This window comes from Cupressus sempervirens, chromosome 7, assembly GCF_028749045.1.
Source record: "Cupressus sempervirens isolate cs-2001-9-10 chromosome 7, ASM2874904v1, whole genome shotgun sequence".
Lineage (NCBI taxonomy): Eukaryota > Viridiplantae > Streptophyta > Pinopsida > Cupressales > Cupressaceae > Cupressus > Cupressus sempervirens.
In genome coordinates this window covers 634,686,343-634,701,890 of record NC_143124.1, presented here as the reverse complement: position 1 = coordinate 634,701,890, position 15,548 = coordinate 634,686,343, and positions in this window count along the sequence as shown.

Below are 15,548 nucleotides of genomic sequence, written 5' to 3'. Positions count from 1 at the left end.
CCAAATATTAGAACACACATTCTGATGGTTATATGAAATACTGCATTATATGTATAGTCTTGGAAAAATATGACATACTATCTACCCATAGGTTAACGGTTCTATCTGGACTTAATCATAAATTCAACTAAACATAAGTTCACAAATGTCTTGGCAGTGTTAAAACAGAGTATTTAAAATTATCATAAAATAGAGGCAATAATTAGCCTCATCATTAGCCCCCTAGTAATTTTGATGCTTGTCCTCAAACATTGCATCTTCTAGTCATTGATAGGAAATCTTCAACTTCAGTCCTCCCTCTCCTGCAACTTTTGAAGGTGTAGTAAAATCCTTGTATTGTCTCCCAGACTTCCCTTCTATGGTCCTCCTGAAACCTGTCAAGTTGTTCATAATTGATATCATATAGGAGCCACATGAGCATTGGCGACTGCATTGGTAGTAGGCACCACAGTTCTAGTCTAGTTTGCCTTCCCAACTATATGTATTTTGGAGCTCAGTGAATGATTGCCTCTAAGTTGATAGGACTATGTGGCTTTGATCTTTTGAGTCCTTCAGGTAGTCTCCCCCATTTTCTTTTAACACCACCCATGGCTCTTTGAAAGGTAAAGTAAGGTAGGTTATCATATTCTGCATTTACCTTTGTTCTAGCCTCAAAGATTCATTTTCTTATCTCCTTGTACTCATCCCAATAGGTCAGTTTGAACTAATCCCTAAGGATTTCTTCTGGTTTATCATTCTCGGCTCTTAATGATAGGGCTTTTGTTCTTTCTTCATCTCTGTAATTGTTCAATTGTCTATCATAATTAGCTTCATTATGCATCCAAGACATTAGGGCCTTGAGATGTATATCCCCTATGTAAGGTAAAGAATTCTATTGAGTTTCTACAAGGTTAATGAAATTGTGCACATACAATTCACAAAGTGAATTTTGCTGCCAAGATGGAAGAGTTTGGTATAAACCATAGAATTCTTGAGCTGATTTGAATTTTGCATTTATGTCTTTGAGGGTCAGCATAAGCTAGAATAAAACGAATTGTTCTTTTAAACAAATAGCATAGATCCTAGGTAGTGGTCTGCAAGTAATTATTTGATCAGCCAATTTGAGGGCATGATCCATCTTTTTTTTTTTTTTTTCTCAATCGCTCTCTCAATTTTGCAATTTCTTCACCTTGATATGCTATGACCTTCTTCATCTTCTTTTTCTCCTCTTTCCATGGGGCTGTTGTCAACACATGTTTATTATACAACTAGAAAAGAAGTATTTGTAGGGTAATTGGGCCACTTTCTTCCTCATAGTTATTTTTCTTCCTCTGTTCCCTCCATGATTGTTCTAAGAAATTTGTAAACCATGTTTTCTTGTAGGGAACTAGGCCATTGTTTGAACAAGTTAACTAATGCATTATTGGGGCTTTTTCATCTTTACGGTCTATAGTATCTTGTTGGCTTGCTGGGGAATTATTTTGGCTTTCATTCACCTCAGCTCTACATTCCTCATCAGGGTTTTGAGGAATGTCTAGAATTTTAGGTTGATTGGGGGAATCATCCGGGACAACTTGTACTAGGGATTCTTCATTAGATGGTTTTCTTGAAGTTTCTACTAACACTTTAGAAGTTTGTCCTTTCATTCTAGGGCTTCTTTGCATAGGGGTTTCCTCAAGCACCACAATTTTTGGTGTCTCTTATGTAGCTACTACCTCTTTTCGATGCCTTTGCTGCAGGACCCAACTTTGTTTTCTTTTGCTTTGAGACTGTAGGGTTTTGTTTTTCTGCTACTGAAGCTGAGGTTTCTTCTTGTAATTTTCGTTTCCTCTTTACTCAGGCAGGGGTAGGTACATTGCTCTTTTGAGCAGGTAAAGGCACATTTTCTTGCACATTTCCAGTTTCAGCACCTTGGGTGCTTTGTTTAGTAGTTGCGTCAATGGGGACTGCATTTTCCTCGTTGGGCTGTTCATTAGGGGTAACCTGAGGTTGCAAGGTTTTAAACTAGACAAATTCTACCCATGACATGGTAGAGGCATCCCTAAGAAATCTCTCTATGAGCAATTTGATTAGGGAATGGTGAGGAACAAAGTGGCCCTTCCCTTTCTGTGTTTCCTTAGCACTAATGCATAACATATTGTATAAGAAATTGGGAACATTCATTGAAGAATTATGCCTTACATAACTGAGCAACTTAAAATGATGTGAATGCAAATATGAAAATCTTCCTTCACAGGTAAAATACTTAATAATATGTACAACCAACTCATTGTATGATAGAAAAAGAGACGTTCTTTTGCAACCTTGCTTAGTTATATCCAATGGAGGGTTGGTATGAAAAACTAGGCCCTAGTTGGCCTTGCATCATGTGCATTAGGGTAGTGTTCTCCCACTATTGGTAACCTGATTACTTTTTCTATCCGCTCTTTTGTGGCAATGACTATCAATCCCCATACTATTGCTTCACCTTCCTCAAATGTATGTATAAATTTAGTGGCTGTTTCATCATCAAACTCTATTAGTTTTAAAAAATACCCTAACCAACCACATGCATTAAATCTTCTCACTGCCTCTACATCTGAAAGTAAAACACTATGCTCCACTGGTTCTTGTCGCTGCGATTGTCCTCCCATTTGTGCTTTCCAATTTCAATCTCTACTTTTCTTGCACTATTACCTTCTTCCCTTCTATAAATTCAATATTTCTATAAATTGAATTTGGATCACATCATAGCTTGACAGTGAGAAATTATTCAGGAATAAGGGTACGACACATGACACTTGCATACTATGGCAACTGGGTTTTAATCAATCAAAGAGAATGCACAGATTTGAGGATATTTAATAAATAAATATAAATGTCATTGGGAATTAGTAACCTTCCTTGCCCCCTACGAAATATGGACAAGTGTCCTCACTTGTCATAATTGGCACGAGGTATGGAACTGACATAACATCGCAATAATATATATAATGCAGTAATATATATAACCAACAAAATCTATGTACTATAAATGAATAAAATTTCGAAAAGCTTATACCTGCTAATTGATCATTGCATGTGCCAAAAGGTGGTGAGAGTTGATGGTCAATAGTGACAACATATGCTAGCAAACTCATCGCGTTATTGAAAGCATTGTAAAATGACGACATGGAAGATGGGTGGGTGGTAGAGAAAGAAATGAGATGAGTTGAAAAAAAAGAAATTAGAAAGTGAATGAAGAATTTGAACTTTATGTTGTCATAAAGTGTTTATTATGGGTATGCTTGAAGGAGTTGTTATTGAAGAGCTATAGGTAGGAGTTCGACGCCTTCTGCTGCAAGAAGTGGCTCAGTTGGAAAACTATGCAGTTGGAACTATTGTAGGAACTCATCTTTGGTCTGTGGTTTATGATAGAGGTGTAACCTATGGCCATTTACAAGAAATTTGAAGTGGACATGATCAATCTTAGTCAGCTAGATTGCTCCATTATCAAATACATTTTGAATTTAATAAGGCCCTGGCCATTGAGTCTGCAATTTCCCTGGATTCTCTTAAAACCGAGAATCGTATAGGAGGGCCCAATCTCCCACTTGGAATTGTTTATTACTGATATGCGCATCATGCCACTTCTTTCGCTACTATTGAATGAGCTCTTTTCTTTCTAATGCTATCTTGCACATTTCATCTAGTGAGTTCAAGTGGAGAAGTCTCTCTTGTTGCGCTGCAAGAAGACAACCCCTAGCCCTATAAATTTTAGGTATGGATATATCCCCATAAAATTATAGGGGTCTAGGTGGGCGGAATAATATGTTTGGGGGTGGCCATAGCCCTACCTATACTGATTAACCGAACCATACCTACAAGGTCTCAATTGGTCAGTGATCAACTGTCCAAGCAAGCAATCTCACCATCCAAATAGATATATAGATAGGGGTCCGTCCCTACTATCTATAGGGCTCCCTGAATCTAGGTTTCAATTCCAAAGCAATGTGTAGGGTTTTATGTTCAAATTCAATAAGCAACATTGCTGCTTTGCCATACACAAGTTCAAATGGAGTAAATCTAGTGGTTGTCTTCCATGTAGTTCAGTATGCCCATACAACTTTAGTTAATCTGTTGCTCCAATCCTTCCTATGTATGTGCACTGTCTTAGTGAAAATGACTTCAATTTCTCTGTTGGTGACCTCGGCTTGCCCATTTTCCTAAGGGTGACAAGGATTGGATTTTTGGTGCCTTAGTTGTGTTCTTTCATAACTTCAGTGATCAAGTTTGACTTGAACTAAGCGCCTTGATCTATGACAAGTTCTCTGGGAACTCCATAGTGTGTGAATATTTCTTCATATAAGAATTTAGCTACTTTCTCATCTCTTGCATTTTTCATTGCCATGACTTCCACCCATTTAGTTAAATAATCTGTGCATACTAAGATGTAGGATTTACCATTTGATGGTGGGGCAATTGGACCTATAAAGTCCATGCCCCACTTATCAAAGGGTGTTACAATAATCTGTGGATTGAGTGGCATCTCATATGACTTGGTTGGTCGGCCCATCCTCTGGTATTTGTCACACTTGGTAGTATAATTTGTTGCATCCTTATGTAATGTTGGCCAATAATGTCCAGTAGTAAGTAACTTTAGTGTTGTTCTCTTTCTTGCAAAATGGCCTCCACATGGTTCATCGTGACAGGCATGTAGTATGTCATATATCTCATCCTCTCTGAAACATCTCCTCATGACTTGATTTGGTCTAGTATAGAAGAGATTGTTATCTATCCATGGATAATGAAAATTTTTCTTTGCTACCTTCCTTTTCTCCTTGTGAGAGAAGTGTGGAGGCATTCTATTTGTAGCTAGATAGTTTGCTATGTCTGCATACCATGGTGTATGAGTTGCTATGTGGAACAAGTGCTCATTTGCGAAGGTATCTTCAATTGGAGTTGGATCTTCATTAGCAATGTGCAGTCTAGACAAATAATCAACAACTATGTTGGACTTGCCTGGCTTATCAATAATGGTAATATCAAAATCCTGCAACAACAAGAGCCATCTTGCCAATCTACTCATTATGGTAGGTTTGTTCATTAAGTACCTTATAGCTGAGTGTTTAGTATGAACAAAAATAGGATATCCAATTACATAATATCTGAATTTGTTTAATGCATAGACTACAACTAAAAGTTCTTTTTCAGTTACTATGTAACTCAGTTCAGGACCATGAATGTTTTTACTAATATAGTAGATGGCATTTTCAAGATCAGCAGGCTTTTGTCCTAATACAACTACAACATAGTTTGATGCATCAGTCTGGATATAAAATGGAATTAACCAATCAGGTCCCTTTAAAACTAGTGCCGTAGTGAGGAGTTTTTTAAGCTGCAAGAAGGCTTCATGACATGCGGGTGTCCAATTGAATTCAACTTCTTTAGTCAACAATGTATACAAGAGACTAGCTGTTTTACTAAAATCTTTAATGAAATGTCTATAATAGCCAACATGCCCTAAAAAAGATCTCATGTCCTTTGGTTTTGTAGGCATGGGTAATGTTATAATTACTTCTATCTTAATCGGATCCACTTGTATTCCTACAGCTGATATAAAATGACCAAGCACCACTCCTTCCTACATGAGCATGAAACATTTCTCACTATTGAATGATAGATTATGTTCTTTGCATTGGACAAGAACCTTTTCTAGATTTATCAAGGCATCCTCAAAGGTGACTCCAAATGCTGTGAAATCGTCCATGTATATTAACATGCAATCATGTGATATATTAGCAAAAATGCTAATCACAGCTCTTTGAAATGCCACAGGGGCATTACATAGGCCAAATGAAAAGACAAAATATGCAAAATTACCCCATGGGCATGTAAATGTGGTTTTATCTTGATCTTCAGGAGCTATATTTATTTGATTATAACCACTATACCCATCTAGGAAAGAAAAATATTTCTTACCAGCTAGAGTGTCTAGAACTTGATCAATGAAGGGTAAAGGAAAGTGATCCTTCTTGGTTACCTTATTCAATTCTCTGTAATCTACACAAATCCACCATTTCCCTCCCTTTTTAGGCACTATGACCAAAGGTGAGAGCCATCTACTATTAGATATAGGGTATATAAAACCACCATCAAGCAACTTTTGCAGTTCAGTTTTAACTATTTCTCTGAGTGTTGGATTAACCCTCCTCTGCGGTTGACGAAGTGGTAGGCACCCTTCATTGATATATATTCTCTGAGTGCATAATGTAGGACTTAACCCTTTTATATCCCCATAATCCCATGCAAAAACCTTTTCATGTTTTTGAAGAAGCTTTGTTAATTGTTTCATCTTTTTGGGAGGCAGTTTGTGATTGACATGGAGATTATGACCTTTTGACAACTCAATAGTAGTTGTGAGATCAACCATAGCAGCTTCAGAGATTGGACTTGTATCTAGTTCACATGGTAAAAGCTAATGGATAATATTTGGTTCCTTAGGCAAAGAACAATTCTCATTAAATTCCTCATATGTACTTAATTCCAACATAGAACTATCAGATACATCTTTTTCTACCACACATGTATTAGTAAGAATACTCTGAATTACTAAATCTTCTTTCTGCAACTTCAGAAAAGATTGTGAGTGTAATATCATAAGCTGTGCTATAGAGTTTAACTCTTCTTCTCGATCCCTTAAATCGGGCCATACAAATGTACTTAAATCTGGTTGTGGTTGTGCTAGAGGATACACATTAAATTTCTTTGTTGCCTATCCATTTGATATGGTCATACTCTCTAACCTACAACTTATATTTGCATCAGTTGTAGCTAACCATGGTTGTCCTAAAATGACAGGGTAATCGGATAAATTGACTTTTGGGGATAGAATCATGAAATCTGTAGGGTACTATAGAGAGTCTTGGGTTACTACTATATCTTCTATCATCCCATCAGGTGTGACAATAGAACTATCTACAAGCTGCAAAATTATTGGGGTAGCTCTTAACCCTTCTATATTCAACTTTTTCATAGAATCCTTAGTGATAATATTTATTGCAGCCCCAAGATCAATCAAAGCATTTATAACAAACTAACCATTTATAATCACATTTACAATTGGACTTCCTGGATTAGAGTATTTAAGAATAATCAATTTTCCTAACATAATGTCAGCCAATTGTCCTATAACATGGACTGTAGTTGGGTCCTTTTTCTTTTTCCTAGTTTTTTTCAGACAAGCTTCTCTAATGGCTTTTTCATAAATAAGAACAACTTTAATGGTTTGGAATAAAGGAATTTGAACATGCATGTTCTTTAGCTGATCGATGATGTCAAAGGATTGTTCCTCTATTTGTGCGGTTTTTCTTTATATGAGCTTTTGTGGAAAAGGAGGTTCAATTGCTGTTTGAGTTTGAGCTGAGCTAGTTATATTGGTTGGGTCAACCACTTGTGGCTGAGAAGTTGTGGGTTTTGATGATGCAGGAGTATCTAGTATTTCAGTTATGAGAGGCAGTTTAGGTGCTCGTAGGGTTGTACCAGATCTCAAATGTATATATACAACATTTAGAGCATAAGTAGGGTATTGCTGAGCATCAACATAATACATGGGTTGTTGTGGTTGCTGGTCATTTGGATTTGGCTAAGGTTGTGCAGGCAACTGAGTCTGCTTTTGAGGTCCATAATTTGCAAGTGGTGGCATTAGTGCAGGTTGTTGGACTGGAAGTGGTAATTGTGGATTACGAGTATTTTGGTTAGGCCATTGCTGAGGTCCTCTCCATTGGTTTGTAGACTGCCAATTCCCTTGGGGTGGTTGCCATTGGTTCTGCTGATTCTACCATTGATTATTTTACTTGTTAGATCACTGGTTGTTTTGTTGGTTTGGCCAGGAAGGTTGGGAATTCTAAGGCTATTGAGGCTATTGTGGATTATTTTTCCAAACATCATTCCAATTAGGTTGACTATATTGTGGAGGACCCTGGGTACTACGGTTTTGCCATTGATTACCATATAGATTTGAACTTTGTAAAGGGTCTTGAGGTATACCTTGACGCGAAGCCCATGGCCGACGTTGAGCAACAAAGAATACTTGCTCATCCTCTCCTTCTATCTTGTTGTACTCAGTTGGAAGATGCTGGTTCTCCACGCTAGCAACCAATTTGCACTGACAATCTTTGTTCTGCTTCTGATAGTGTGGACAGTACTAAGCTAATTATGCGTTAGCCTCTACATGCTTCTTCTTTGCAGTCATTGTATCAAGATGTGTAGCAACATGATTTATGATGTCTTGCTTAAAATTCGAGAGTAGATTAGATATCTCGAGCTTTGAAATACCCCGATCGATTCCTTTAGTGGCTATGGTCCGGTGTCCTTTGCCTTTCTTCATAGTTGACCTTGAGTAGTTAAGACATATTTTCTTGAGGTCATCCCAAGAAGATTGATATACATCACCACTAGCCATCAAGCTTATTGCTTCTAGACAATTATCATTCACCCCTCTCAAGAAGACTAGTTTATGTGAATCTTCTGCTAGTACATGCTGGGGGTTCTTCTACAGTGTATACAAGAAGTGTGAAACATAGTCTTCCAATGTTTCATCCTGCTTTTGTGATATTTGTATCATCTCCTTTTGAGTCATTTTCCTTGCAATACTCTTTGTATTTCTCCAAAAAAAGAGTTTGCATTTCATCCCAAGTACCTGCTGCATTGGCTCCTAAGCCCACAAACCATCATAAAGTTGATTCTTTAAGTGTTTCTAGAAACAACTTGACCTTATGGGCATCAGTGTTATAGTCAAAGCTATGACATAGTATGTCAAATTCAAACAAGAAAGTATCAAGATCTTTAGTTGCAAGGCCATAGAACTTTGGAAGAGCAACTGCAGGTATATTTTTGAGATTAGCATTGATTATGAGGCTTGCGAGAGGAAATGAAAAAATAGGTTATGCCATTACTAGAGGTATTTGATTGTGGGGTTGCTACTGAAAAGTAACATTGGGTACTAGATTGTTAACAACAGGTGGATTTGGAGTAGAACTACCAAGAAAGTTGGCCAAAATTTCAGCAAAAGGTTGAAAACCACTTGTGTCCAAGGGTTTTGCTCTAGAGGAAGATTCTGTAGGAAAAACAGGGCTTGCATTTTCAAAAGGCAATTCAACTTATTCTTCAATTTCTTCATTCAAATTAATAGACACCCATCGAAGAAATCTTCCATATTCATCTTGTTGTCTTCCTCTTTGGTGCATGCAATTTAATTCTTCACACTTGTGAAGAGACTTTTAGGACTGCAAATCTTTATGAAAAACTTAACTAAAAAAAAGTATGACCCAAAAAGATGTTTCTAGCTTGATACCATCCTTGACAATGATGCCAAAAATGTTCTGCCTCATAATAGGTGTGTGATAATCATGCCCAAGGCCTTACTTAGAAATAATATATTCAATCTAAGGATTATTCTCCCCACCATGAGGTGCATTTAATTTGTCAACCCAGGGATGTATACTTGAAATGGTCGGCATGGTATGTGCACTAGGTTTCTTAAAAAATCATTATGCTCATGCTGCAAGAAAGTAAAATGCAAGGAAGGAACCTACACTAGTGTTGCAGGAAATTAACACACTTAACTCTTCACTAAAATGAATGCTGGGAATGCAATTAAATGCTAACTTATATTCCAATTCAGACCATCCACTATAACCGTTCTCACAAATGTTGTAGGAACACTCACAAAGTATGATACTCTATGAAGAAACTTACAACTTCTACTTGAAATACTAGAAATGCTAGAAATAAATCTACACTACTCTAGTCTAATCCACCTCCCAAGTGGGCTCCTTGGGTCAGCTTTTGCTAATCTACTAACACAAAATGTAAACCAAGAATTATTTCATTATATTCTAAAATTCCTTACATAAGAACAATACATAAAACTATAAAACAATTCACTATGAGAGTCAACTATTTCTTTTCATAAACTTTCTTTCAACTTTCAAAAACTATCGATCTAATCCCTATAAATAGAGGATCGACACTTATTCTAAAACAAGAAAGAAAAAAAACTGACTACAAATTTGCTAAAGAAAAAGAAGGAAATATAACAGTTCACAGTACAAACAATAAAGTCTAGATAACCAATTCGAAACAATAATTAACACAGAGGGAATATAGCAACTTTTCATCCCTACATTCTTGGAATGATAGCTCCTCCTTTGTAGCAGCTATGTCTCTTGATACCATTATGGTTCTTTTACTGCAACTGGACTTTAATGTTCCTCCTTGAATGCTGTCGAGCATCTCCAGCTTCTTCCTTATCAAGTTAGTTATGATGCTGAAATATTTGCAAACAAGCATAATCAAATTTAATCCAAATATTAGCACACACATTTTGATGGTTATATGAAATATTGCATTATATGCATAATATTGGCAGAATATGACATACTATCTACCCATAGGTTAACTATTCTATCTAGACTTAATCATAAGTTCAACTAAACATAAGTTCAAAAATGTCTTGACAATGTTAAAATAGAGTATTTAAAAGTATCATAAAATAGAGGCAATAATTAGCCTCATTAGGAAGCTACTTCCTCGCATGGCTTAGCGCACTTCCTCATGCAAAATTGTCAATGGTGTTTTCTCGTGTGCAAAATAGGGGGTATCTCCACTATTTTCCAGAGAACACAATTTGGCATTTTGAGTACCCTTTAGGATTGCTTAATTTCCTAAGCTTTAATAGATTGAAAATTATTCATTCTATTGTCATCTTTGGCTTTCGTCTTTCTGTTTGATTGTGTTAGTTTGGTAGTGGTGTTTGGAGATTTGTTGGGTACCGAGATTGTCAGTTAAGTCTTCCATTGTGATCTTATTGATCCTTATATGTTGAGTGTCGTGTACATCCATACTTCTTTAAAAAAAAAAAATCTTGGCTTGCATTGAATCCTTGTTCCAAGGATCTCTAGGTAGGGCATTACTCTTAGCTCCTCAACCTTAGAGGGGTTAGAAAATAAAGGAATGAATCATACATCGATCCCCTAGTCTAAATAGGTAGAACACAAAGTGAAAAGTGAAGATGCTGATTCAACAAGCAACACAACCTATTGATAAAAAAACAAAGGGTGAAAAGTAACTGTTGCAAGGTGGATCAAGAGCATTAATGAAATATGTCTAGTGGTAGGTGAAGCTTTTGCTAACTATTCTTGTAATACCCCAAAATTGGCACATTGCCATGTTAACCAGTTCTGGTCTATTTGATCAACCCTAAAGTCCTATGTCACTAGGCAATTCTCATTACGATTCTCACTACTTGACTTAATTGTTAGATGCAGAAATACCCTAATCTGCATTAATCACACTATTTATTTAATTCCTAAAGTATCGACTCGAATTAGCTACATTAAACCTATTGATTAGATTTAATTTAATTTAAGTGTTTATACTTTGGTTAAATAAAATTATCTCCTAAAGCTAATGTACTAAGGAATTAAATTTATTTAATTTAATAATGTCCTTATCTTAATCGTTGGGTTTAATTACTCAGTTAATTAAAATATACATTTATGAGGTCATATCTCCTTTTATTAAATTAAATAACCTTCTAAATTCTTCTCTTTAGTTCAGGAATGAGAATTCTAAGTGATCTATCTCTCAAATTGGAAAATTCACTTATTTTCACACTCAAGATTTGAGTTAGTTAACCTCACCTACACTAAGAATCTTCCATCCTGACTGGATCTCAGCTTCAATGCTGACCATTCATTCAAGTTGATCTCAACCGTTGATTGATTTAAGGAATTCTATTTAAGAGGCTTCTAATTCCTCATTACAGAGGTTGGTATTTGAATTGTATCGAATTACTGTCGAATTGCATACTCATTTGCTTAATATTCTCATAGCTTTTCTTGCTTAGCACTAATATCATATAGATTAAAATGCGATCATATAGTTTAATTTGCTTTACCTGTTATTAGATTAATTGCATCTCTCATCTAGATTGACTGCATTGTCATATAGCTGCATAAATCCTTTGAACTAAAAGGTCTGGTTGCCTGCTTCTTGGTTTGAGAGCAAAGGCAAAATCATTCTAGTTAGAAGGCAACAGGTCACACTGATTAGATTACTCAGATGAACAATTCAATGTTCATTCTAGGATGATTTCTCAGGTAAAGACTATGTTGAAGTGTGTGTGAGAATTCGAGGCCCACTATTCACATATAAATTTCTGGCACCCAGCGTGGGGTGAAGAAAAATCAATTTTTTTGGCCTCATCTGCTTTGTTTTCTATTATTTTAATGTTTCTGTCAGACACATCTGTATAGATTTATAGATTTTCACATGAGAAATCTCATTTTCACACGAAGATTTGAAGATTTCTCCTCTTTCTTCACACTTGCACGAAAAAGTGCATAATTGCGCGGTTTCTCGCACAGTGCACAACATTTTCTCGTGTGGGCTTGTGCATAATTTCGCACAAAATTTTGCAACAACACATGCAAAATGTAGTTTTTGTAAAATTCAGTTTTTCATTTCATTTGACTAACAATTTTCTCTGAAGCATTTTCTTTTGGATTTTTGGTTTTCTATAGCATAATAGTTGTTTGCAGGTCATTTTGATGAAGACACCTTTATATAAATACTGTAAACACATACTAATTGTGTGATTGCAGGATGATTGCCGAAGAAATGCACATCAAAGACCAATTTTAAACCCACTTTAAACATCATGTCTTCTTTTCGCTTTCCACACATAGTATAATTAGGGCTTGTGAACTTCGTAGGGTGCAAGATAGGGGAATAAGGGAGTATGCTCTTTACCACTTGGAGGTCATGACCAAGGGTAAATCAGAAACCTAGAAGCCTCTAAAAGATGGCATCTGAGGGAGGCAAGCAAGTTAATGGTTCTCTAGTATGAGTCCTCTTCTATGAAGGGATGATGATTTCCTTTTAGGGAATCAAAATCTTGAGAAATGACAAGTTTGGATCGATTAAGCTAACTCGGTGATTAACATGTCTTGCGTGTTTGGGTGAGGTGATGAGGTAGAGGAGTATGCTCTTTCCTCTTGAGGGAAATTAGAAACTCGAACCCTCAGATCCAAACCACCAGTCCGAGTCAACCCTTAGAGGGCTTGCCATAGTGATCCAACCTCCGAGAATGACCCAAGTGAGCAGACTCCTTTTGCCAAAGATTTTAACTCACTATAATAAAGAAGCTTTGTAGAGCGAACAACTCCAAAGCCATATTAACTTCCTCTTCTTCATTCTGATATCGCATATTAAGAAGAGGCTCTGTAAACTGCATTGGCCGGTGCTGGCCCAAGTCTTGCTAGTCAGGTATGTGCACTTATAGATGTTGGTGTGGGTTGTTGGCCTCAACTTCGCTTGTGAAGCCACTAGGGTTTAATGTGAATGGAAGCCAAGTAAAAACCTTTTAGTTAGTTGTTGCCTGGTTTACCTCCGAAAGGTGGCATAATATTTGTTTAAGGAGGGGGAAGAATCTCTCTTGTAGAACTCACCATAGGCATGTACCTAGGCATTGGAAGGTGGTATACACGCTTGAACCTTGCCACAAGGGTGTTCATTCAATGTATATGTTATTGAGCCCTTGGAATACACTAAAAACATAGGTGCCCTCTAGTGGGGCAACATGGCTGTGTGAGGTGAACACATGCACATAAGTTGTGGGACAAAGGCTATGCTTCCTCTACCATTTTTTTGTTATAGGGATAAAGTGTGTTTCTTATCAAGTCTTAAACTTGTCCAAACCTATCTAAACAAACTGAAAGTCAAGACTCCCCCATCCCTCCGAGTTGCTTTGTCCTCAGTTGGATTGTATTCGACTAGTACTTGATTCCTGTGTCTTTCTGAAAAAAAACTTGTGTTGTTCAAAACCAAATGCTATCTAACAACTTGAAAACCAACCTTGCTATCTGTTTAAATTCTGTCAAAACAACCAACAATCTGTCCAGAATAGTCTGAAACCTTCAAAATCCCTTGAAAATCTAGTCTTAGTTGTCAGTTTGTTCCCTATTTTTGTGCTCAATTTTGAGAAATTTCGTGTGAGCACCTTTTGAGTTGGCACTTCTTTGCATGGCCCTATACATGTTTTCATGTGGCCTTGTGCAAATCTCCACATGAGATCTTGCAACCTTGTCCTTTTTCGATTGAATCCTATCTTTTTGTTAGTTTAGCACATCCTCACACAGCTTTGTACAAGTCGTCGCATGAGAAACCTAGTCCAAATTTTCTGTTCTAAGTCTTTGCTTGGTTCTTTGTACTTTCTTGCATAGTTCCCTAGGAATTTTTGTGTGGTACCTTGCCTTAAAATTGTCAAAATTGTTTGTCAGAGCTATCTGTGCTCTAAGTTTGGTCTGTACCTACAACTTGTTACCTCTTTTCTGTTTGCAAATAGTCTCAAACAATGACATCTTTCTTAGCTAATGACTTGTGACCTACACTTCAGCTAGTCTTTTCTTTTAGTTATCTTGTTCTTGTATTTAGTGCTTTTCATACTCAGTGTCACAGTAGTCATAATTTTTGGTTGTTCTAGCCATTACTCAAATGACTCGTACCTTAGTATACAACACTCTTATCTTGCTTTTTTGAGACTATGTTCTAGTGTGGTCCTTGTCTAGGTTTTTCTTTTTGTCCTTGTCTATGACTGTGGCAACAAGAAGCGAAAATGTGTTTTATCCCATTAGACTTAGATGAGGTAGAGCTAGGGGTTGTAATCATGGTAGAGGTTGCTTTCTAGTTCATACACGGTCTATGTCTGGTTCATCTAGTGAGGAGTCTTTATGATCTCCTTCACCTATTAGATCACCTCATGTCTAGAGAACGTTCTCTATTAACTTACAATAGACCAAGAACCCCTTGTATCAAGAGGATCCGAAAACTAGCAAAGGTCCTACATCTCCAAACAACACAACTGAATTCTTATTTAGAGGACCTTGCAATCAAAACATACTGAAACCATTCACATTCCTACAATGGCTAATCATGAACCCGAACATAGTGAACATAGTAGAGACCAAGATCAATACAGAACCAAATGGCATAAGGAAGCTCTCTTTACTGATGAGAATGAAGAAGAGGTAGAAATACTCTTTGAACACATTGAAAAGTGTTTTAAAGACAAAAACTTCCAAAAGATCATGGAAATCCTGCTTAATGAAGAGAAACAGAAATATTTTCTCAAACTTGTCCAAGAGGGAGCCAAGCTACCTCATCACTTTAACGTGGAAACTATCATTACACCTGAAGAGGAAACTAAAACTTCCAAATTGCAAAAACAATTGAAGATCATGCAAGATCAACTAGCCTAAATGATGTGTGATAAAGATAAACCTGCAAAAACATACACTTTAGATGCTCTTTGTCCATTCCCATTTGACAAGAGTATGGACATGCCTCCTTTTTCCAAGAGGAGTTGAGTTACCTAAGTACGACAAATAATTTGGAACTATCGATCCCCAAGATCATTTGTGGGAATTTGGGGCATTGTCTATGAAATTTATGCATAATTAGACATATCTCATGCATCTATTCCTAAGAAGTCTAGGTGGTCAGGCTATGGAGTGGTTTTCACACTTGCCTACTAGTATCAAAATGTT